We start from the raw sequence: 23,340 nt of genomic DNA on the forward strand, positions 1-23,340 counted from the left end.
TGAAAGAGTTCGTCCAGGAAAGTACTGCCACCTTACCTATTTCTGCCGGGCACAGTGATAATGCCACTCAGATCTTTGTGATTTATAGCCCTGAGTGGCACTGAAACTGTTATAGATAGACAAGTCGCTTGCACACAGGCAAACGACTATTTCGTCCTGTCGCTTGGTATCATAAAAAAACACTTTTTAGTTTAACTAAAACATACAACTACACACATAACAAGTCTGAGAGGGTGTGGGGAATGGTGTCTCCAGTCCATCACAAGGGTTGCAACATTTAATATTTATCAAGTAAATTCTGCTCCCATGTGTTGAGATAATAAAAAAAAATAACACTTCTTATTGCTTTGAGTTGGTTTTTTAAAATATATCGGAAAAAAAGGACAACACAAATACGGGTTTTAATCAAATTTAGAAGCAACAGACCGAGACATGATAAGAACACGAACCAATCTCTTCGGCATGCAGTCATAAAATTTCAACGAATTAACCGATTGCTTTGTAAGAATGATTGCTTTCATAAGTGAGTAAAGTTTTATCGATTTTTTCTTGTTACATATTGTTTGAATCCATCGGGTATATAACCAGAAATAGAGACGAAATGTCATTTAATTTGTTTGAAAACTATTCTGCCAAATCATTACATTAGCCCGAATTCGAAACAATTGATGGGTGTCGTCAATTGTTTCACTTCAAATCGACCAATTTAACTTAAGCTTTACTATAACGGACGAAAATTGCAAAATTACATATTTAATATTTAATTACCGAAGAAATGTGATTCCGTTCGTTTTGTAATTAGATATTTTACTGTTTCTCCCACACCACCGAATAGAACAGCCCCCATTGTTAAAGATATTATCTTTAATACAATAAATACAGAATTTTTTGGTATATACGAAGACGTACACACAGGTCAGTTGTTGGCGCTGTACTATTTCAGTTTTCTAAATTTGTGATTTCATCGCAAACGAGAGTTGATATTTAAAAGTGATATAAGGCCTATTTACCTGATGAGTTGTCAAGGATAGATGGCCCGTAATTCGTCTCTATTTCTGGTCTTATATACTCGATGTTTGAATAATTGAGTACACGTTTACCGGCTGATGACGATGAATTCATATGTCTACCTATATACAGGGTAATTTTTAAAATACTAAGAATCATGCAGGACTATATCACTAACATCATAAACTACAACTTTTGTTCCATGATTTTTAAATATTCATCAGAATTTCCTTTCATACAAAAAATAAATCGCTCTAAACGGTAATAACTTTGTGAAGCACAGTAGTGGAAAACGTCGCGGAGGACCCTTGTTTATTTCGACCAAACACAGATGTAATAAGTGTCAGATAGTATAACAAAAACTGAAAAGTTTATTTTTGGTAAATTTATTACGTTTTGTAAAAAGTCGTGCAACAAAAGTTGTTGTTTATGATTTATTTATTGTATAGGAAAACCAACATGATGCATATACAATTTTAGCAAATGTACAATACGTTACAAATTTTAAAGTTATATAGATATACAACATACTTATTGGCATATATAAGAAAATTAATTATTAAACTACTCTTTATAATCATAATCCCTACTTTCTTTATAGTTAAAAAGAAAAAAGTAAAAACAGTATAATCCCTACATTAGAATAAGAATTTAAACAAACGATATGCTACAAAACACATCATTCAGATTTTGAATATTTTTTTTTTAATTTTATTTTTAAAAATAGTTAGCATGTCATGAAATATGTCGAGATTCATTACTTTAAATATATTCTTGTACTTTTTTATAACTCTGTTTACAGGACCACTTAAACCTAAATTTATCCTAGAAAATCTGTTAGTAATATAGAAAGAAAATGATGTTAGTAATATAGTCCAGGGAGGTTTTTAGTATTTTAAAAATAACCCTGTATATAGTAATAATTATTTTCCTTACGTAATTATAATTTGTTTACTCCATTAGGGGGTCGATTCAGAATCTTACGATAACCCAGTTGTCGACCGATTCGATTTGATATAGTACTATTTCTTTTCATTTTTATTCACGACACCCCTCGAAACCGATCCGAAATGACATCAAACCCATACTACTAGAATTTCTCGACCGGCAAAGGCTACAAACGTTATTCAGAACACAATTATCGAACGAAAGTTACCGAACGTATTGTAAGCAAGAATGTAACATGGAAATTTCTTATTATTTTAAACAAAGTCTGGATTTTCTGCAATTTTATTAATTTATTTTACTGCAAAACTAATGCATTCCTATATTTTAGGCCTGTCAAGTCCTCAAAATGTGTTTTCGTTTCATTTTCATTTGTCTAATTATCTATATCACCAATTAACTCCGAAGACGCTGTTAGATAACGATATCTCTTTAACTCGAATGTTCTGAATAAAGCGCCCTTATATTCGAGAACGATATCTAATCGAACGATTCGATTAAAATATAGAAGAGTTCTTAGTTGGGGTCTAGGATGGGTTATATTTGCATCTCAGTAGAACCAGTTTGGGAAATAATCTTTTCTAAATTGATTCTGGTCTGGTTGCTTTGGTCAGTGCCCTAGGGAGCTCCGTTGCTCTGGGACTCATTGAACAAGAAACTTCCTAGTCTGAGATCAGGTAATTGGTGTGATTGTCTGGTACATTTTTATTGTTATTTTGTATGAATGTAATGCCATTAACGCCAAATAAAGCGGATTTTATTTTATTCATTTATTTTTATCTTCACGCGCTTTATTTATTTTCAGTTGTCCTCTGTCTTCAAGCAACAAGCGTCCAAACGTTTCTTTGGAAGGATATCTATCCTTTTATGGAAGAGCTAAGCTGCAAAAACTGCCAACGAGTATATGTGCCTATATGTGCCACGAATAACCGAACTTTCGTCAATATGTGCAAACTGTATTGTTACAATGCACGTCACACGAAAGATCGTCGCGTAAAATTTAAATAGTAAGTTTTATTTTATTTATGATACTAAGTGATGGGACGAACAAGTCGTGCGCCTGATGGTAAACGACACGCCTGTCCATAACAGTTGCAGTGCCACGGCGGAAATAAGTAAGCTTCCCTGAATCAACTCTTTCACAAGGAGCTCTACTGCTACTAAACAGTAGTAAAGAATTGCACTAAATACCAACTGGTCACTTTGAATTCAGTTGAAAAGCGTGGCAAGAATAAAAGAGCATAACTCAAAAGGACTGCTAAACGCCACACTATAGATCGTAACTTTGAAAAAGGTCAAAAGTCCGTCGAATATCTATATGGCGCTGATCAATCGCCTGGAAATAAATTATATCATGTAAATGGCGTGGATAATAATTAATTCCTCTTTAATATGAAACGCAAGTTGTAAGTAATTCTTATTTCGTTTCACTAACTCGGAAAGGCTTTCTATCTCATAAGATAATATATGCGTGCAAAGGCGTTTTTCGCACGCTGGCATGATAAAGGTTTTTGAAATTCGAACTTGATAATGGACTAAGATGCACCTAACTTTTTCTTTCGATAAAAAAAGATAATGACACGTTCAACTACGCAATTTGTCGTATAATACCTATTTATGTTAAATAAACCCGTTGATATATTTTATTCTTATTATTGCTGACATTAAATTGACAATGATAAGCGATTGTGTTTATTAGGTTACTTTAAATCGTCGAAGAACTAAAATAATTTAAATAACCACTTAATCACAAAAAATTTAAGTATAAGCAAGAGTAAAAATTGATGAGGTGTAAATTCGGAACGCATCCGAAGATTAACTTTCTGTTATATTTAAAAAAACTTATGTCCAACCGTTTTTTTTTCGTCTACCATTTTCCTCGCTTTAGTGACGTGAAAAGTTGTGTGTTTCGCTCGGTAGCAAAGTTGTTTTGCGTCTTGTGCTTTGAAACTCTCGCTACGCTCAGGAATCTATTTTTGAATCAATCTTAACTTACTTCGCTTGCTCAGGGTTCAATACAAGCACTCGCGTCAAGCAACAACTTTGCAGCCTTGCGTAACAAATAACTATTGTAACACGCAATGCCACCTTTTGATACTCATACTTATTGTTAAAGTTCAGAAAATAATTTTAGCTCATGGTCAGTATCGAATAATATTACAAGGAAACAGTTATTTGTATATATACAAATAACTGTTTCCTTGTAATATTATTCGATACATATATGTATATATATATATATATTATTTGTGTGTGTGTATATATATATACATATATATTTTCCTCATTTAGTACGAGGAAAATGAATGGTAGATGGAAGAAACAATTGAACCACAAAACATCATTTTTTTAATTAAAAGAAAAAGTTTGATGCGTTCTGAATTTACACCACATCAATTTTTATTCTTGCTGTACTTTTATTTTGTGTGATTAAGTGATTATTGAAATTATTTTAGATCTTCAACGAATTAAAATCATTTAATAAACACAATTAGTTGTCATTATCAATTTAATATCAACAATAATAATAATGAAATATACTAACGGATTTATATTACATAAATAAGTAATGTACAACAAGTCGCTTATTTGAACGTGTCGTTATCTTTTTTCATCAAAGGAAAAAGTTAGGTGCACCACAGTCCATCGTCAAGTTCGAATTTCAAAAACCTTTTGCGCGCAGATTTCTAAGTAGAAAGAAAGCCTTTCCGAGCTAGTGAGGTGAAAAATAATTTTCACGTACGTCAGTATAGCCTTGCGTGGCGGGAGTAAAATTGATTCTTTAATCCCAAGGGAGTAAAAAGTACGTAATTTCTTTCGAGCGTTAGTGTGTTTATTCTGTGTCTGATTGGACAAAAAATACCGCAAGAACTTCAAAATTTTGGTTCGTAACTTTGTTGTAGAGCGAACACATAGAAATATTTTATTTTTCTCGCAATCGAAGTGAAAAGAAAAGTTTTCAACTCGCAACTAAAAGCCAATACAAAACCCTCGTAGTAATATACACCCTCTCTACAGCTCGGGTGTCTAACCACCTCGGGTATATATTGGCTCGTTTTAGTCCCTCGATCAAAAATATATTATTATAAATTAACGCTGGCATGGCGTGGGTAGTGACGCTAGTGACGCTAATCATAAATAAAAAACGCAGACCACATATTCTTGTCTTTCTTCCGTGTAATAAAGAATAGCCGGCAGTATCCATAAAAATCTGTACAATAGGCGTTATCTTGTTGATTTATCTGTTATGACTTGAAATTAGACTAGCTTTGGTAAATTAAACGTAACATAAATGAGTTACAAAAATAACTACTAGATACTCATCGTTACATCTGGTGTATCAGTGGGTACTAAATATGATACATTATAATATAATACATTAACCACATATACACAACACTATTACGTATTAAATATAGATATATATAACGTCATACTACCAATTCGTACCAACTTTAAATATTCTCGAATTGTGCAAATGACCAAATGATATCTGAATACATCTGACTAATCGTTTGATAGTTTTAATTAACGTTTGTTTCAATTCAGTGTTAAAATCTACGAAAGGGTGAATATAACAGCCCCGCATTAAGGAAACCGTATATCGCGGGTGCCATGGACACATTCATAGACGTCCACAAATTACACCCAAACTCACGAGAGAAATAAATGTAGGCCATACAAATATTTCTCCTGTACGTGGCAATCCAGTATGGTAACCGTTCGGTCACGGAGACAGTTGATAATACATAAGTTGAAATACCTCATGTGCCTGTATTTTAGTAGCAGTAGAGCTCCTTGTGAAAGAGTTCGTTTAGGGAAGTACTGCCACCTTACCTATTTCTGCCGCCAAGCAGTAATATCAGCAGTACTCCGGTTTTGAAGAGTAAAGGTGCTGGTAAAATTACGGTTACATTGAACTTGTCAACTTATATGACTCAGGGTGAAAGGCGCAGTGGCAGTGCCCGTCAGATCTTTGCGATTTAAAGCTCTGAGTGGCACTGCAACTGTTAGGGATAGGCGTGCCACTTATCACCAGGCGCACGATACGATACGACACGACACGATACCACACGACACAATATGATGGTGTAACTTACCATCAGGCGCACTACTAGTTCGTATAGTCACTTGATAATATATTTAAAAAAAACACCAAAAATATAATAAGGTTCGTTCCATATCTCAGTTGAGAGAACGTCGGGCATGATATGCTGAAGGCGCTGATTAGTGCTGGTTGGGAGGAATTTTCTTAGTGTTCGGTCATTGTACATATTAAAAATTGTAACAAATTAATATGTTATGTTTGTTTATTACAGCGATGGGCCTTGTACTAAATTCTCAAGGAGATCTATCGATGGCAATTTGGAATTCAATTTTACGGCACTAAGTGAAAGTCTCGGTGCCAAAATACCATTAAATGAAACAAACCGCAACGTCACTAACACTGTATTTAAGAAACAACAGAGACAGAAATAGAATACACTGAAAAAGATGATACGACGTTCAACATTTCCAATTGGATAGACGAAAATAAATTAAATGATAGTTATATAAGATCCAATATTGATCATAACTACAAATTTAAATAAACCGATTATATTTAATTAGAACTCTTTTATTTATTTACCCTCATATAAATGTTATGATAATACCTTCACCCCGAGCTCAAAGAGATAGACCAAATTGATACAGAACCCTATTACACACACATCAAAAATGTATAGGGATCAAGCACATTTTTGCTAATTACTGAAAAGTAATTTTTTTAACGAATTTCAATAAACCATTATATTTAATTAGAACTCTTTTATTTATTTACCCTCATTTAAATGTTATGATGATACCTTCACCCCAAGCTCAAAGAGATAGACCAAATTGAAAAAGAACCCTATTATACACACTTCAAAAATGTATAGGGATCAAGCACGTTTTTGCTAATTACTGAAAAGTATTTTTTCTACGAATTTCAATAAACGTTTATGTTTAATCAGACGTCTTTTATTTATTTACCCTCATTTAAATGTTATGATGATACCTTCACCCCAAACTCAAGGAGATAGATCAAACTGAAAAAGAACCCTATTATACACACATGAAAAATGTGTAGGGATCAAGAACGTTTTTGCTAATGACTGAAAAGTATTTTTTTCTTAGTGTTCGATAATTTCACAAAAAGAATTAAATTAATGAAACATCATGACATTCAATAAAAACTTAAAAATTAGGATCATTAGTTTTTTTTATAATATCAAGTGACGGGAGTTTAATAATAATAAACCTGGGCTACTGAAAATAGTAATGTACTCTGAATTTTCAAAGTCAAAGTCCCTAGTTAAAGCTTGCTACGAAAAAGTCAGCTGTTCAGAAGATTGTGGCAAGGATACTGCACCGTAACAGAGCAAAACCAGGCTTTTTATGTTTCTAAGTTCTATAATACATGAGTCAGTTGCCTTGATTTCAAACACGTTTTACTGAGCATTATTTATTTATTTTTTATTATTTCTTTGGGGTCAGCAAACAGTTACACGTTACAAATAGTACATAGATATAAATAATAAGTAGTGACTAGTAAAGTACATAACCGTTACTAATACGCCGCGGTAACCTAATACCTACCACCTCATAAGTAGAGGGTCGTGGGTTAGAATCCGGGTTTGCACTCTTGAAGTTTTCGCAATTTATGTACGAAATTTCCAATGAGTTACAATTATTAATACAAACATTTCGATATTTCGATCTTTCGATCACAAATAAAAATTCCTTCGATCTAGAAGACAGGAAGATGGTGGAGTAATTTCACAAAAATAAATGAATATCATAAGTAAAACAACATAATATTCATTACAATGATTTTCACCATGAGTTTTTCGGTGAAGAAAAATATCGTGAGGAAACCTGCACACATCTGCAAAGCAACTTAATGATGTGTGTGAAGTTCCCAATCCACATTGGGCCTGCGTGGGAACTACAGACCAAACAAAACAATGCGAGAGAAGGTCTGTGCCCAGCAGTGGGACTACATTTGGCTACCTATGATTCTTTATTATTAATTAAGTTTTCGAGAACGGTTACCGGACACCCATGTTCCGTTACACGCCGCAGTCCATACGTGTAAATAAATAAATAGTGGTTGATTATATACGTTAGTCTATAAGGTTACGTATCTATGGATCTTTATATAGAATCGGGAATAAATTTATTTTGTAAATTGAGTATTTGCTTATACATGACTTAATTGAATTAATTAAAGATGGTATAGTCACCAGGATAGATAGGGAAGAGCCTCGATGGCCTGCTCATATAAAATAATGAATGTTGGTAGATAGATAGCACAAAATTATAGAGGGAATGTGAATGGAGACGTGGGGAGAAGTAGACATATCTCGATGGACATATCTCAATCAGATTGAGGATGTCCTTAAAATAAGCCGGGTCAAAAGCACTAATCATAAATTTCAGTAGCAGTAGACCTCCTTGTGAAAGAGCTTGTCCAGAGAAGTAGTGCCACCTTACCTATTTCTGCCGCCAAGCAGTTATGTTAGCATTACTGTGTTTCGGTTTCGAAGGGTAACGGTGCTGGTGAAATTCAGGCACATGAAACTTGTCACCTTATATCTCAGGGTGATAGGCACAGTATCATTGTCCCTCAGATCTAAAGCTCTGGGTGGCACTGCAACTGTTATGGATAGACTTGTTGCTTAACATCAGGTGCACGACTTCGTCGTGCCATCACTTGTTATCATAAAAAAACGGGCACGTATTATGTAGACTGATAGGAATAGAGGAAGCGAAGGCAGCTAGGAGCGTATTAGGTGCCTCCACCTGTTACGCCGTAGTCTCTGCCTACCTCGAGGGGAGACAGGCGTGATGACATGTATGTATGAAAATGAAATGCATGAAAAACAACCAGCAATTTGAGGAGTGTGTAACTAGAGTCAAACCTTAGCAATCGCTAATATCATCTCAATCATACCACATACAAACATTTTCTACAATAAAATCATCGACCGCTGGACAATACTAGACTTTCTGTAAACACTAACTCTCGGTCTATAAAGTTAGTATGCGCCCGCCATCATTTCGCTAACAATGTTTCCCATCCTGCTTTTTCGCTGTCCGACTTTGGAGTTAAAATTCGCGACAGAACGGCAGACAAAAAATATACACAGAATGTTTCAAAGAGTTAAATTAAACTACAGTCTTGGTATCTAGATTAAACTGAAAGTTAGAGTCACCGCCATTTCGAATTAATAACATTGTGATTACGGACTGTGTACAATCAGGTCAAAATCTCACATTCAGTTGCTCTTTTCACAAATTTCTGTAAAACTAAAATGTATTTTTATTTACAATTATATGCTAGGTTGAAAGAAAGAAAACGCTCATGCAAAAACAATCTAAATCTCACAACAGACATAAATCGATTCTCAGCGTTGGCATGCAACGAGCGTTCGAGGCAGTAGATATGGTGATGTCACGCGCGAAGTCAAACGAGAATGAGATATTGTAATATAGTGGTTTTCATTTGAAAATGGCAAAATATTAACATAAATTAGACCTTTGCCAAAAAATCCTTTCGTTACCTTCACTTATTTCAATCAAAAGAAACTTCACAGTTCTTTACTTAAGTGCACTAAATATCTTATCGATCATGTATTGAATACATTTGATAAAAACTAAAAATTAAGAGTCTTTCGAATTTACACTTCTAGTGTTGCCGAACAAAAGATTTTGTCGAAAGTAGAGATTTAAGCTACATTTTCTGTAGACATTGAAGATGCTACATTATTTCGTAATCGCAATATCTCGTAGCGCACGAGAATCATCCCCTAGGATGGGAGACATATACACAAATTGATACACGCTTAAGTTGGTGACGGAGCAGACAGACTTTTGTTCGCCCTAATGAGGGTAGCGTAGCACAAAAAATGACAGGTTTTATCTTCAATGGACTGTGCGCATTATGTTCATTAAGATTGAGACGGCTCATTTCTCTGGCACGCTACGGTCAGCTTAACTGGGTAATGGACTAAACGTTTATATAAAGAGGTCATTCATTTAGTTCACGTTATTGTATCACGTACTTACGCATAGAATTCAAGTTGGAATGTTTCCTGCTTCAAATTACAAATTGCAAAGCCGAAATGTACATCGATTAGGTATAATTAGAGAATGACAGTATTTACAAATCAATCAATTACTATCTATTCAAATCTAAATTCAAATTTTAAATTTTATGTGAAATTACTCCACTATTTTGTTATAACTATTAACACAAAGATCGAATACTCAGAAAAAATTTCTTCAATCCGGCCGGATTCGAACCGACGTCTTCTAGCATACTGTGCCAGACGCTATACCAACCAAGCCACGGAACGGACCAGCGAACCTCAGGAGTTTTTGTAGGTGCTTGTTGTCGCGTCTTTGTATTTGGTTTTTCAAGGACTTGTTAGCCGTAGCGTCTTTGAATATCAATTCAATAAAAATTTAAATACAATGAATAGCGACATCTCTAGCCGGGGCTGGTAGCTGTAAAGGTATCTAACTGGGTGACAAAATACTTAGATTTACTTTAGACTTTAAAATTTATGGATGTATAATATTACGACACGACCCATTTGTTTTTCAAAATTCGAAATTAAAAAAAATGAAATCTAACACGATCGAAAGGATCGGTGTCGAGTGCAACTTCTACCTCTGGCAAACTCGCGTCAACGCTCAATGCAAAACAAAGCAGTTTCGAATTAACGATATTATATTAAGTAAACATTTTTATTTTCGTTTTGTCAAAACTTTGTAGCTGCCCCTTGCATTACTAGTTATAAATCTAAAAACTTATAGATGCGACTCGATTATATTTTTTTCGAGAACGACGGAAGAAAGGGATTTTCAGAAAAATACTTTTGGTTTGTCTATGAACCTATCGTTTTTTTTCAATGTATTCGCTATGCTAACATTACCGTAAAATGACACTAAAGGTAATAAAAAAATATATGCGGAAAATTGTAATCACGACTGCATACTGTGAAGATTCACGAACATGCGTAAGCGGCTAGTAAGATAGCTGTAATGATTACAAGTGAATAAAATAATGTCCGTATGTATTTTTTGGGTGCTGAAAGTAATGTAGCTTTTTTGTAAATTAATTTAGTCACCGTGAAAGCCAATTTGTTGTTGTTGTTGTTGAAAGTGTTTGTAGTTTCAGCACCCTTACAAACCTTATGAAACACCCGCATAAGATGAACCTTCCCGATAACCGTTTATTTTGAAAGACAGCTTATCCCTTTATGGGATAAGCTCGCCTTCGTTTGTTAAAACTTATAATTTCGTTTTGTTATATAATAAAGTGTTTACATACATACAGTCTGTAATATTTTTTTAAATAACATGATCTCAAACTTCAGCATACCTAAGCCATAATTAATTTAGAGAAATTAATTTTCAAATTGGTCCTACCGGGAATAGAACCTGGGGCCTCCTTATCCAGAGGCCACGGTGCAAACCGTTAAGCCACTGAGGGTGCCAATTTTCTAAATGTTATAATTATATGTAAAGATTCCCTTTTAATTGCAATCTTGTCTCATCTTACTTTACGGTAATATGTTTTTTATCCCAATAAAATTCTTTCCCAAACTCAAGTGAGACGTACAATCTTGGTACATAATCAGGGTAGCAAACTTTACGCCCCAGGGATATTAGAAAAGTCGCAAAGTTCCTGAGGAAATCTGCGGAAAATTGGGCCAGGGAAGTTAGACTTTGTCACGCTTTCAGCATACCAATAGCGTCGAAGCCAGTTAAAGAAACGCGGTATTGACTATATAGTTCAGGCACACTTATGTGGGTTCTTTAACTCAACTTGAACTTATTAAGTTGCAGGGTCAAGAGAAGGTCAAGTTTGTCACTTAAGATTTAAATTCAACTCTATATCGCTTACAATAACAACTGTTCAAAATCCAAACGATCAAACTTCATGTTTTATTGTAGCTGGAAGGTTTTTATGAAGACAGTAAAATAATGACGACCACCATTCGACACTTTAATTGGTTATGTTACACAATACATAGACAAAAATCACAATAAAACCCTTGTAATATATAATTATTTGAACAAGTTTTTAATGAAATTTTATATTTAATTTTAATGAATTGAACCAGGAAAACATTTTACGCCATCAATACCACGATGCAAAGTCGCTGTTTTTTGTGTCACGCCATCTGTCTCTTGACTGTGCCACCGAACAAAAAGGTGAGCTGAAGGCTCTTAACCCATTAAAACTTTAAGTAGCAGGCTTGAGGGCATCCAAAAGGGCACGGACCTCGGCTCAGGACACTACTATAGACTTCCGCCAAAAGAGGGTGCTATAAGAGTGAGACATCATCTGTCACTTCTTTGCGCCCTTCCGAAAAATTCCACTGCGGTGATACATTACTATGTTCATAAATTTAGAAACTTTTATCGAGGAACCTTAATCGTACCGACATATAATCGGCAATATCCACAAAACTCAGTGAAATAGAGCCAATTAGTCGATTTTGATTGTTATTACTAGAAATTAGAGTTGTTTTGATAAATTGCAGCTTGTTTATTAGTTACGCAAATACCTATTTGGTACTCGTCGCGACATCTGGTGTACCTGTAGGTACTAAATACCCGACTGTCTGTGTCATATGACTAAAAAGCGCAAATTATTTTGTAGTCAAACATTTCTATCTAGAATCAAATAACAAAGTTTTTAGGAAATGTAACTATTTTTCCGGATTTTATTTGTTTTTTCAAACAAACCGACGTTTTACACAAACAAAACAAAGTTTTTCTCTTTCAGAGTATTAGCTGAATGCTAACTTTTGTTTATTATGCCTCTTTTGACGTTGAGCTAATTTGTCGTTGCCCTTAGACATTTAAAGACACAACTCAAATAAAAACGTTGAAACCCAAAGCAAAGCTGACGAAGATCTTACTAATGTAAATTTGACCTCAATCTCAACATAAAACCCGACAACAAAGCGTAACGGTCGATTAAACAAAGGGTGCGAGTAAATATTTCGTAAACAGAACTGCTTCAACCAGCCTAATTGATTTTTAATTATGATTTAAACGTTATGTCTAAAACAACCCAGGAATATTAAGTAAGGGAAGTGATAGAGGTAACAGGTACCCATAGCTGCTACTATCATTAAAACTTGTGTTGTTTAGCTAATGCTTGGATTAGCTCTAGTACCAGTAAAGCTGCTTGTAAAAGAGTTCGTTCAAGGAAGTACTGCCACCTAACCTATTTATGCCGCCAAGCAGTAAGGGCGCTGGTTAAATTACAAGCACAGGGACTTTTCAACTTGTATCTCAGGGTGATGGGCACAATTGCAGTGCCCCTCAGACCTTTGTGATTGGCTCTGAGTGGCAACTGTTATAGACAGGCGTGTCGCTTGCCATCAGTCGCACAGTTTGTTTGTTCCATTATTTGGTATCACATAGACGGACATTATTTTTATTATTTGGTCATAACGACTAACCGAGGGGCGTTTTTGCTTCAAAAACTGTTCTACAGTTCTGCTTTTCATGCCGGAATCTGAAATTTGATTATGGTATTGCATCACTCTGAGACATAAGTTGACATGTTTCACGTGCCTTTAATTTCACCAGCACTTTTACCCACTAAAACTTTTCAGTTTACTGCATTTGTGCATTGCCGCGGGAACGCAGTAATGCACAAATGCAGTAAATAGATAAGGTGGCAGTAATTCTCTGGATGAACTCTTTCGCAATGTGCTCTACTGCTACTAACCTACCTGGTCAGTAAGTACCTTTTAGCACGATTTGGCTGACAACTTAAAAAAAAAAACAATTTGTATTTTTTCGTCAAAATTACAATTTATACAAGGTTAATTGCAATATACTAACCACGTCTCTGGACTCTATTAGTGACACCATAAACAACAACTTTTGTTGCATGACTTTTAATAATTAGTCACATCATACTTGCGTTCAAAAACAAAATTATTGAAACAAGTCACTGTAAACGGTAATAACTCTTTTCGGTAACAAAAAAAAAACGCTTGCACATTTTAACTGTAACCTTACTACCAAATACAGATCTAACAAAAAAACCGACCTCAAAAGTTCGTGGCATTCATCTATTTGCCAAGTTTTACTGAAATCGGTTACCGGAAAGTGTCTCTCTTCAATAAAAAAAGAGTAATTAAAATCGGCTTACAAACGCCACGAGTTCTCGCGTAACATACATTGAAAAAAAAACAGTCGGATTGAGTACTTCCTCCTTTTTTGAAGTCAGTTAAAAGGTGTCAGACACTACAAGAAAAAATTAAAACATTTAACATTGTTGTTATTATGCTAGTAATACAGGCCTGTGAGGTTGTTATGTTAGTATTTTACAACCTGTATACATCCTTAAGTATTATAAATAAGAAATTAAGAAAATTGAAAACATAATTGTATAGGTACCTCAGTGACGACTTGAACTTCAAATACATTGGAAGAAGCAAAACCTAAAGCGGTTTAGAAAAGAATTCCTAAATGGATTAACCCAGAAATCTAACCCTGAATATCTTTTGTAAAGTGCACTCAAAAATTGTAATATCGATTGCAATATTTTGTTTAATAAATCTTTAAATTAAAACCCTAACATAGCAGGTGGAACCAACTCCATCACTATTTAAATAACGAATGTTGTTAATACGTTAACAGATTAATCAAACCGCAGTTAAAAGCGGAACTCGTTAAATTTTTGTTAATCGTAAGCAATTAACAGTTTCATGGGGTGCCGCTTTGTGTTCTAACCATTATGTCAATTTTAATTTGCTAAATAAGCTTGATTCTTGAGAAACAAGCTCTGTGGCTCTAGTGAAAAGGGGTACAAGTATTTTTACTTGTACCCCTTTTCACTAGAGACACAGAATTCGTTTGGGAAATATGTAAAATGGTTGATAATAAACACTATTCAGTATCTTATGACAGTAACCAAGCAGTGACCATGAAGCATAAGACGATGCTGAAATATCAAAATTATAAATTTATCCGTTTTAAGTGATGTTAATGAGCTAAAGGAGTATACTGTTTTATCTTCAGCTTACTAAAGCCTATGAACATTATATACGTACATTTGTATTAGATAGATAAATAGATACAGTATGTATGCCATTAGAAAAGTATAATTGTATTATATTATTTAAAAAATCCAGTGAACAATATGTACAAATTCAAAATAATCTTTATTTCATAGGTAAGCATTATTACACTTGAAATCGTCACAATGGTTAAACTCTACCGCTCATTCGTAAGGCAGATTCCCCTGAGAAGAATGAGCAAGAAACTCTAGGGGTTGCTCTTTGTAAATAACATTTACAATATTTTTTTATTTGAAACATCAGATTGAGACTACCTCCATGAGCTAAACGGGTTACTACCACGGATTTTTGTCATCCAAGTACGCAGAAGTTGTATAATAACCTTTAGTATAAAGTTTTTGTTTCACTATAGTTTTAAACCTCGTGAAAGGCAAATTTTGTATATCAACCGGAATCTTGTTATAGAAGCGTATACATTGCCCCTTAAATGATTGTTTGACTTTGTGAAGACGACTATCAAGAAAAGCTAGTTTATTTTTTATTCCTCGTATTAATGTTATGTCTGTCACTATTTTTCATAAAAAAATTACTATTCCTTTTAACATAAATTATATTTTCATAAATGTATTGTGAGGCTAGTGTAAGAATGTTAATTTCCTTAAACTTATCTCTCAAAGATACTTTGGGGCCCAGATTGTAAATTGCCCTAACTGCACGTTTCTGCAGGACAAAGATTCTATTGATATCGGCGGCATTACCCCAAAGCAAAATGCCGTATGTCATTAGACTGTGAAAGTAGCTGAAGTAAACCAATCTAGCGGTTTCGACGTCTGAAAGTTTCCTTATTTTTTTAATCGCGTACACTGCAGAGCTGAGCCGTTTTGACAACTTACTTATATGGGGACCCCATTGCAATTTAGCATCTAACGTTGTACCTAGAAATACAACTGTATCCACAAGATTCAATTTTTCGTTTCTAACTACAATGTTTGTAACCGTCTCTCTAACATTGGGTAATGTAAATTTCACACAATTTGTTTTTTTCTCATTAAGAAGTAGGTTATTAACAGCAAACCAATCAACTACTTTAGATATAGCATTGTTCACATCGTCATAGGAACATTTGTGCCTTTTAACTTTAAATAATAAGGAAGCATCATCAGCAAACAATACTGTCTCATGTTTTATACCCTCCATAAGGCTAGGTAAATCATTAATATAAACTAAAAACAAAAATGGGCCTAGAATTGAACCTTGAGGGACACCCATGCTAATTACAGACCCTGACGATCTCGTACCGTTAACATCGACCCTCTGTACCCTACCACGCAAATACGATTTAAGAAGGTCGAGATCACGTCCCGCCACACCATAATGGCGAAGTTTCCTGACCAGTGTATCATGGTGCACACAATCAAAAGCCTTGGAAAGGTCACAGAATACACCAATAGCATCATGTGAGACTTCCCATGCATCAAATATATGATTAATCAACTCTACACCAGGGTCGGTTGTAGAGCGACCCCGAATGAAACCAAATTGTTTAGGAGATATTAAATTATTACTATAAAAATATGCACACATCTGATTTAGAATAATTTTTTCAAATATTTTACTGAGAGTTGGTAGTATTGATATAGGTCTGAAATTGGTGGGGTCAGAAATACTACCAGATTTGAAAAGTGGAATAACTTTACTTTGCTTCATGAGGTCAGGAAAGACACCATCATCAACACATTTATTAAAGACACAGGCTAAGTAAGGCGCAATACAATCAACTATAGAACTAATTGCTCTGACTGAAAGACCATCAAGATCAGCAGTATTTTTTATATTTATAGACTTAAAGGCTTTAACAATATCGTTTGGAAATACATGACGGAACCTTAAATTAGTGATACTAACTGCATTATTTTCTTTTAGTAAGGATTCAGCGTACCTTCAATCAAGCTTCTCCACTGCACTCTGTCTTTGGCTAGGTGGAATGCGACTCTCACTGGTACTGCCAGACTTTCAGCCACCAGGGGGCTTACCACAACCTCTTAAAACAATATTAGTTTAACCTTACATTGACTTTTCGTACCATGACGCGCTTAAAGTAAGCTTATTATAATGTTAAAACTATGATGTTTTATTGGCAGCTTTGTGACTATTCATTCATTCACTTCGTACTATAACGCGACTTTAACATTAAAGTAATATTGTTCTTATGTCAAATTTAGAAATCTTAAAATAGTGACTCGGACGCAGTAGAAACAATATTATTTTCGAATTTATTGTCTAAATATAGATTTGTAATGATTAAAAATTAAGTTGAACTTCATTATTTACATAAATCTCTTCAATATTTTGTTTATTTTTTATTTAATGGTAAGTACATAGGAAATCATTTCTCTTATCAAAATTATGACAGCGACATCTATACGTTCCTTGACAACATCAGTCAAACCTAAGCTATAATTCCGAATTCACAACTTGACCATCAAGACTCAGCTTGTTTTATTTATTTTTCTTCGTGAAAATGCGGAAAAACAATTTAAAACAACGTGATTTTAATAGATTTTATTTTTACATGCTTTTTTTAATAGTGAAAATTCTCTGAACGTAAATAACATTAAGTACTTGTTGAACAGTTGTTAAACATTATACTACGTTAAGACGATTTGGAACATCAATAAATAAAGAGATAGCATTATATTTTTTATTTAGCGTTATTTCTTTCCTATTTTTAGTAAGGAATCGACAACAGTGCGAAATCATTTGTACTTTCTGTGATTTAATTCTGTGATTGGGTACGGTATAAGTAGTTATGGTTTAACATATAATAAGTATCTTACAGAAACCTATAACTTGCAAATAAGAATCTTAAAAACTATCGTTCCAAATCATATAAAAAATAAATTTATAGATGATAATGCTGGGTTATTTAGCTATTGTCAAGTAATCAATGTTTTTGATAAAGTCAAACTTTCAATTATGTGAATACCAGAGACCAAAATATTTAAGAATCATAGAAACCAAAATAGATCTACTCCCTAAAACAAATAATATACATGGTAATGGTACTCGAAAATTAGATTATATAATTCCTAAATTACTAAATGAATTGCCTGCGTGCATTAAAGACCTATATTTGGATTTGACACTTTGGACTTTGGACCGTTCTTATTGTAAGTGGCATAGAGTTAAATTTAAGCCTTTAGTATCAAGCTTGACGTGCTCTTGACCCTGTACTCATAGTGCAGGGATTTCGCTAGTTTACGACCAGGAAGTCTATTACGAACTACGATACTACAATGCTTCATCCTCAACGAAACTCATACGTACTACGTACGTCCATTTTACGATGAAAGTAATGTCAAAATCTGGTACGAATCCTGTCATTTGACATTTCGGAGGAAGGATTTGACAATACGATCTTCGTACGCGTTTCGTGGTAATCTCCGGTCCGATACGACGCTAAAACGATGATCGTCGCCTTGTATCGTATCTCATAATAGACCTCCTGGCAATTTGTGTAATTGTTTGGCACAAACAAATCAGCTTCTGGATGAACTCGGCAGCATGCATGTTGGTTGCTTCATTGATGATATATGCGTCAATAATGTCAATTATGCTGACGACATGGTGCTGCTGGGGCCGTCTATTAATGCGCTCAGGAAATTACTCAAAGTGTGTGAGAGGTATACAGCCAAGCATGGGCTGAAATACAACTAAAAAAAAAGTGAACTGCTCGTTGTAAAGGCACGTAAATGCTATCCAGATGTTGTACCATCGTTAACGCTTGATGGCACGCCTCTTAATAGAGTTGATAGGTTTAGATATCTTGGTTATATTATTACTGACAGTATGAAAGATGATCTAGATATTGAAAGGGAGCGCAGAGCGCTGGCAGTGAGAGGAAACATGCTGGCCCGTAGATTCACTCGTTGTACAAAACAGGTGAAAGTTACGCTTTTTAAAGCTTTTTGTCAGTCAATGTACTAGAGTAGTCTATGGGTTAGATATACACAGCGTACATACAACTCAACACGAGTACAATATAATAACACATTCAGGATGCTGTTGGGACTGCCACGGCACTGCAGTGATGTTTGCTGAAGCGCGAATAGATGACTTTTATGCCATTAGGCGTAAAAAAGTGTCGTCTCTGCTAAAGCGAGTGCATGGCAGTGGCAATAGCATCCTGAGGATGTTTGCCCATCGTTTTGACTGTACAATTTTAAAGTTTTGGGTAAACATTACAATTGTGCAAATTAAGTAATAATTGTGCATTTTTCAAATTTTAATATTTAAATTTTCTGTCAATATCTCAAAATTCAATGTAATCATACTAACATAGTTCTAAGGTTTTCTTTTGTAACTAACACCATTCTCTTATGGGCTATGGCCTGAAATAAACGGTTTATTATTATTATTATTATTATTATTATTATTATTATAGCTAGGTATGTTTAAAATTGATGAATTTTGGTATAGAGATAGATGAGACTTAGGAAAAGGACGTAGGCTACTTTTGTTACAAAAATAAATCGGATAAAATAGGGGAAGAAAGTCTGCATGGAGAATTAATAAAACTAAGAAAATTAGTATAAACAATAGGCTACTCAAGTACTCTACGCTGACGAAGTCGCGGGCACCAGCTAGTAATTGCGTACCATGTAAACAATATGGTACGCAATAAAATTGTACATTATGGGTTAGTGTATACACAGACAGAGATGTGTAATGAGTTAAAACCCAATCAACCCGCCTGGATTTTTACCCAAAGCGCCAGATTTTAACCCATTTCTGTTCAAAATCGAGGGCCGCCGAGAAACGGCGATTACGGTACTTGGTATAATTCCATAGACACTTGTTACAAATTTCGTGTATTAAATGTTTGTTTAAAAAGAGGCTATCTGCTAAAACAAATACCTACCTTGCAATCCTGTGGATTCACATTACTAAGGATTAAAGTGCATACAATCTAACGGTTTTTTGTAACCATTAATTTCAATACGGTTTTGAAGCGAATCGATTGAATAGAAACCCTAAATGAAATTGTCTTGATCAAAAAGCAATAAACATTTTGTATTAATATAATTATATAATTATTATAATTATATAATTATATAATTTGAACAAAACTCGATTTATAACAAACATTTAGTCACACTGTCAACCGTGAGACCTGTAAAGGGCCCGAAAGGTCGGTTTGTTTGAAAAAACAAATATACGCGATATAAATCCGGAAAAATAGTTTCATTTCCTATGTGTAACAATCGCGAAAACCTAAGAACTCGATACAAATAGTTATTTCCCTCGATTTTGGCTATTAATGGGTTTTAACTAGATTTAAACCTGGCTTTAACAAAACGCATTTCTGCACATATGTAGATACAGGATAAGTACAATTGAACATTACAAAAAACAACCCAAGACGAAATCGTATTTCACCAATATCTTTTTAGATTACCTATCTACAAAATAAGGTAATAGATATTTAGCGAAGCTCTTGCTTTCAGTACGTACTGAAAATTGAACTGTCAATTGCAAAACTTGGCTGTCGTCCAACTGACCAAAGTAATGTTTAGGTATTCGGCATTCCCTGGTCATAAATTATTTATTGAGGACATTTTGGTGCAATTGACGATGCCTTATAATGTTTAAAAATCAACTGAATATCAATTTTAAAACGGCTACTTCGCTTGGCTTTTACATTATGGTGAGAAGATTGGCCAGCTAGATTCTGCGTTAGCACTCGGTAACGCAGCAGGTATAGGAGAGCAACCGTCGCTTGGGGAGGCACCTCTCATGCACCCCAGAAGAGACAACGTAGTGAAATGGGAATATTTTTCAACCCGACTTAAAATCATTGTGCTTACGGATCCCTCGCAAAAAGTATATCTCATTTGCTCTCGTGCCCACTGCGCCCCACCAGCTGCACCTGCGAAGACGTGGTAAAGGCAACAGATAGGGACATCGAAGTGGTTGCTTACTGAGCCAATCAAATACAACATTGGTTTTTATTGTTTTTTTGTCATTGATTGACAAGAATACGGTTACTACGTAAGAAGGTACCTCTGTATCGACAAGGATAGAGTTGGATGGCGTGTCTGTGTTTCTTGTTCCCAGGTTCTAAAAAAATTGTTCGCGCACAAAAGTAATTTTGCTCACTGGACTCATTGTATTGCATCTTCAAATGGAACATCTAAATGAGTCTTAGACATGAATACAATTTATTTTTTCTACGGAAACAATGCCAATAGCAGGATTTTGTATACATTTTGGTATTCTGCTAAATATTAAGAGTAGTGGCTTATCTGCTGGCTTGCCATCGGGCTACTATTCAACTGCCATTGCACTTTTTTGGTATTCTGCTCTTCAATGGCGAGTCCATGACGTAGTGCAATAATTATTTGACATAAATCAATTCATTTAATTTGAAGAGTAAATTGCTGATTAAACAAGATAAAAAATTAAGTAGAGAAGACGTGCTCGCTTCGGCGATCCAGCAGGGAGTGACGACGGAACGAAAAGAAAAAGATAAAGAACGATTCTAAATTTGAAAACAAGTGCCCAGGAATCAGAGCAGAGGTGATAAAAAGGTGGGATGACGATACAAGGAGGTCACATCGTCACACACTCTATCGCGCGTGATTAGCGAGCACAATCGCGGCAACCTGTGTGAAGTTTTTTAAGCTATAGTTCTTTCGCGCATGATCGCTCGTGTTCGTTTTTATTACAACGGAAGGGCGTCCATGTAATAAGACAAACTTCGAGCGCGACTCCGCGCGCGACTGATGAGCGCACGGGCAGTCTTTCCCTTGTTTCCTTCCAACACGTTTACACTCACGCCCAATTGCGCACGATTGACTATATCATATACGATAGAGCGACTGTGTAAAGCCCGGTATTTTTGAAAATTTTGTAAGCTCTAAAGAGCTGTGGCCAGGTTCACGGCAATAAAATAGGAAACTTCGGTCCGAAAAATTTATTCGTAATTAAATCGAAAGGGGAATGTAATAATTGTGTGTAAAAACTGTAATAAAAAGGTATATATAAAAACAGATTTTGCCAATTTGGCAATTTTTGGCAAATTCGGAAATTTGGCACATGATTAGTAGTTTGTACAGATTGGTATTAAAACTGATAAAGGAATAAAAATTAGACTCAATTAAAAATTAGAGCAGTACTGTTCGTTGCCGCGATCGAGCACGGAGTGACGATGGAACGATTCAAAACCAGAATGACGAGGCAAAGGCATTAAAGGACGATTCAAAATTTAAAAACAAGTGGCCAGGAACCGGAGAAAAGGCGATAAAAAGGTGGGATGACGATGTAAGGAGGTCACATCGTTACCAGTTATTGAATGAATTAATGCCATCAGTGGCGGAATTGCACACTGACACTTTATTAAGACTCAACTGCCATTCCAATTAGATTTCAGCAGAATAACAAATATTACCATAATTGCAATAATACTTTCAGTGGAGTCTCAATGGAATTACCTGCGGTTTCAAAGCAATTTGCAGTCTTGGGGAGCTGCACTGTGACACATGAGAGATTTCTTTATTCACATATCAGAGGACAGGGTGCATTGTAATTTGCTGAGCTGATGAATATATAAGTTATGCAGTACATCATTGTCATATCATTATGAATTAAAAGCCTCTGATTAGTCAGCTTGAATTCCCTACTGTATTTAACGTGGTATTATAGCATTGCGATTGGTCAGACAGAATTTACTACTACATTCATGATAACAAAAACAAATTATCGCAGATATTTGAGTTTTTTGTCTCGTATTTCCAAGAGAGGACTGTAATGAAATAATTGGCATAAATATAAACCACAGTATCAAAAGCAAATAACGACATTAAGGTGGTTGAAATTTGTGTTTTGCCACAACATTCATTTCAGTGTTAATTGGACTTCCATTATAAAAGGCAATCACTGAAACGTATTTGGTAAACAGTAAAGCGTTTAATAAGTATTGGTTTTGAAATTGTTCGAAATATAAATAGAAACAAATCATATTATAACAGAAAGTATAAAAATAAATTTAGATCTCCAGTTTTGGAAAAAAACATGATAATTTCTTTGTTCCCTATATACTACCTGCGCTACGTGCTCTACTATTGTTATTTTTGTCAATAAATTTGTTAAATATGTCTAATACAAAAATGAAACTAAAAAAAAAACATACTCCTTGTTCACTCAGAGCTTCAAATCGCAAAGATCTGAGGGGCAACCATTGCGCCGTCACCCTAAGAAATAAATTGACAAGTCCATGTGCCTATAATTTCACCAGCATAACCAC

At 34.8% G+C, this 23,340-nt stretch overlaps 1 long non-coding RNA gene across 6 annotated transcripts; it reads left to right on the forward strand.

Moving 5' to 3' along the window:
- Positions 1 to 508: 508 nt before the first annotated feature.
- LOC113227422 lies at positions 509 to 6,548 on the forward strand. Of its 6 annotated transcripts, none has more exons than XR_003310192.1 (4): positions 1,004 to 1,141; positions 1,972 to 2,630; positions 2,759 to 2,960; positions 6,273 to 6,548. It is a non-coding gene; the product is annotated as an uncharacterized LOC113227422 (long non-coding RNA). The 6 variants fall into 6 exon arrangements; XR_003310193.1 differs by having other exon boundaries at positions 2,568 to 2,630; XR_003310197.1 differs by having other exon boundaries at positions 2,620 to 2,630.
- Positions 6,549 to 23,340: the final 16,792 nt, after the last annotated feature.

This window comes from Hyposmocoma kahamanoa, unplaced genomic scaffold, assembly GCF_003589595.1.
Source record: "Hyposmocoma kahamanoa isolate Upper Pololo Valley unplaced genomic scaffold, ASM358959v1 210, whole genome shotgun sequence".
In the NCBI taxonomy this organism is placed as follows: Eukaryota; Metazoa; Arthropoda; class Insecta; order Lepidoptera; family Cosmopterigidae; genus Hyposmocoma; species Hyposmocoma kahamanoa.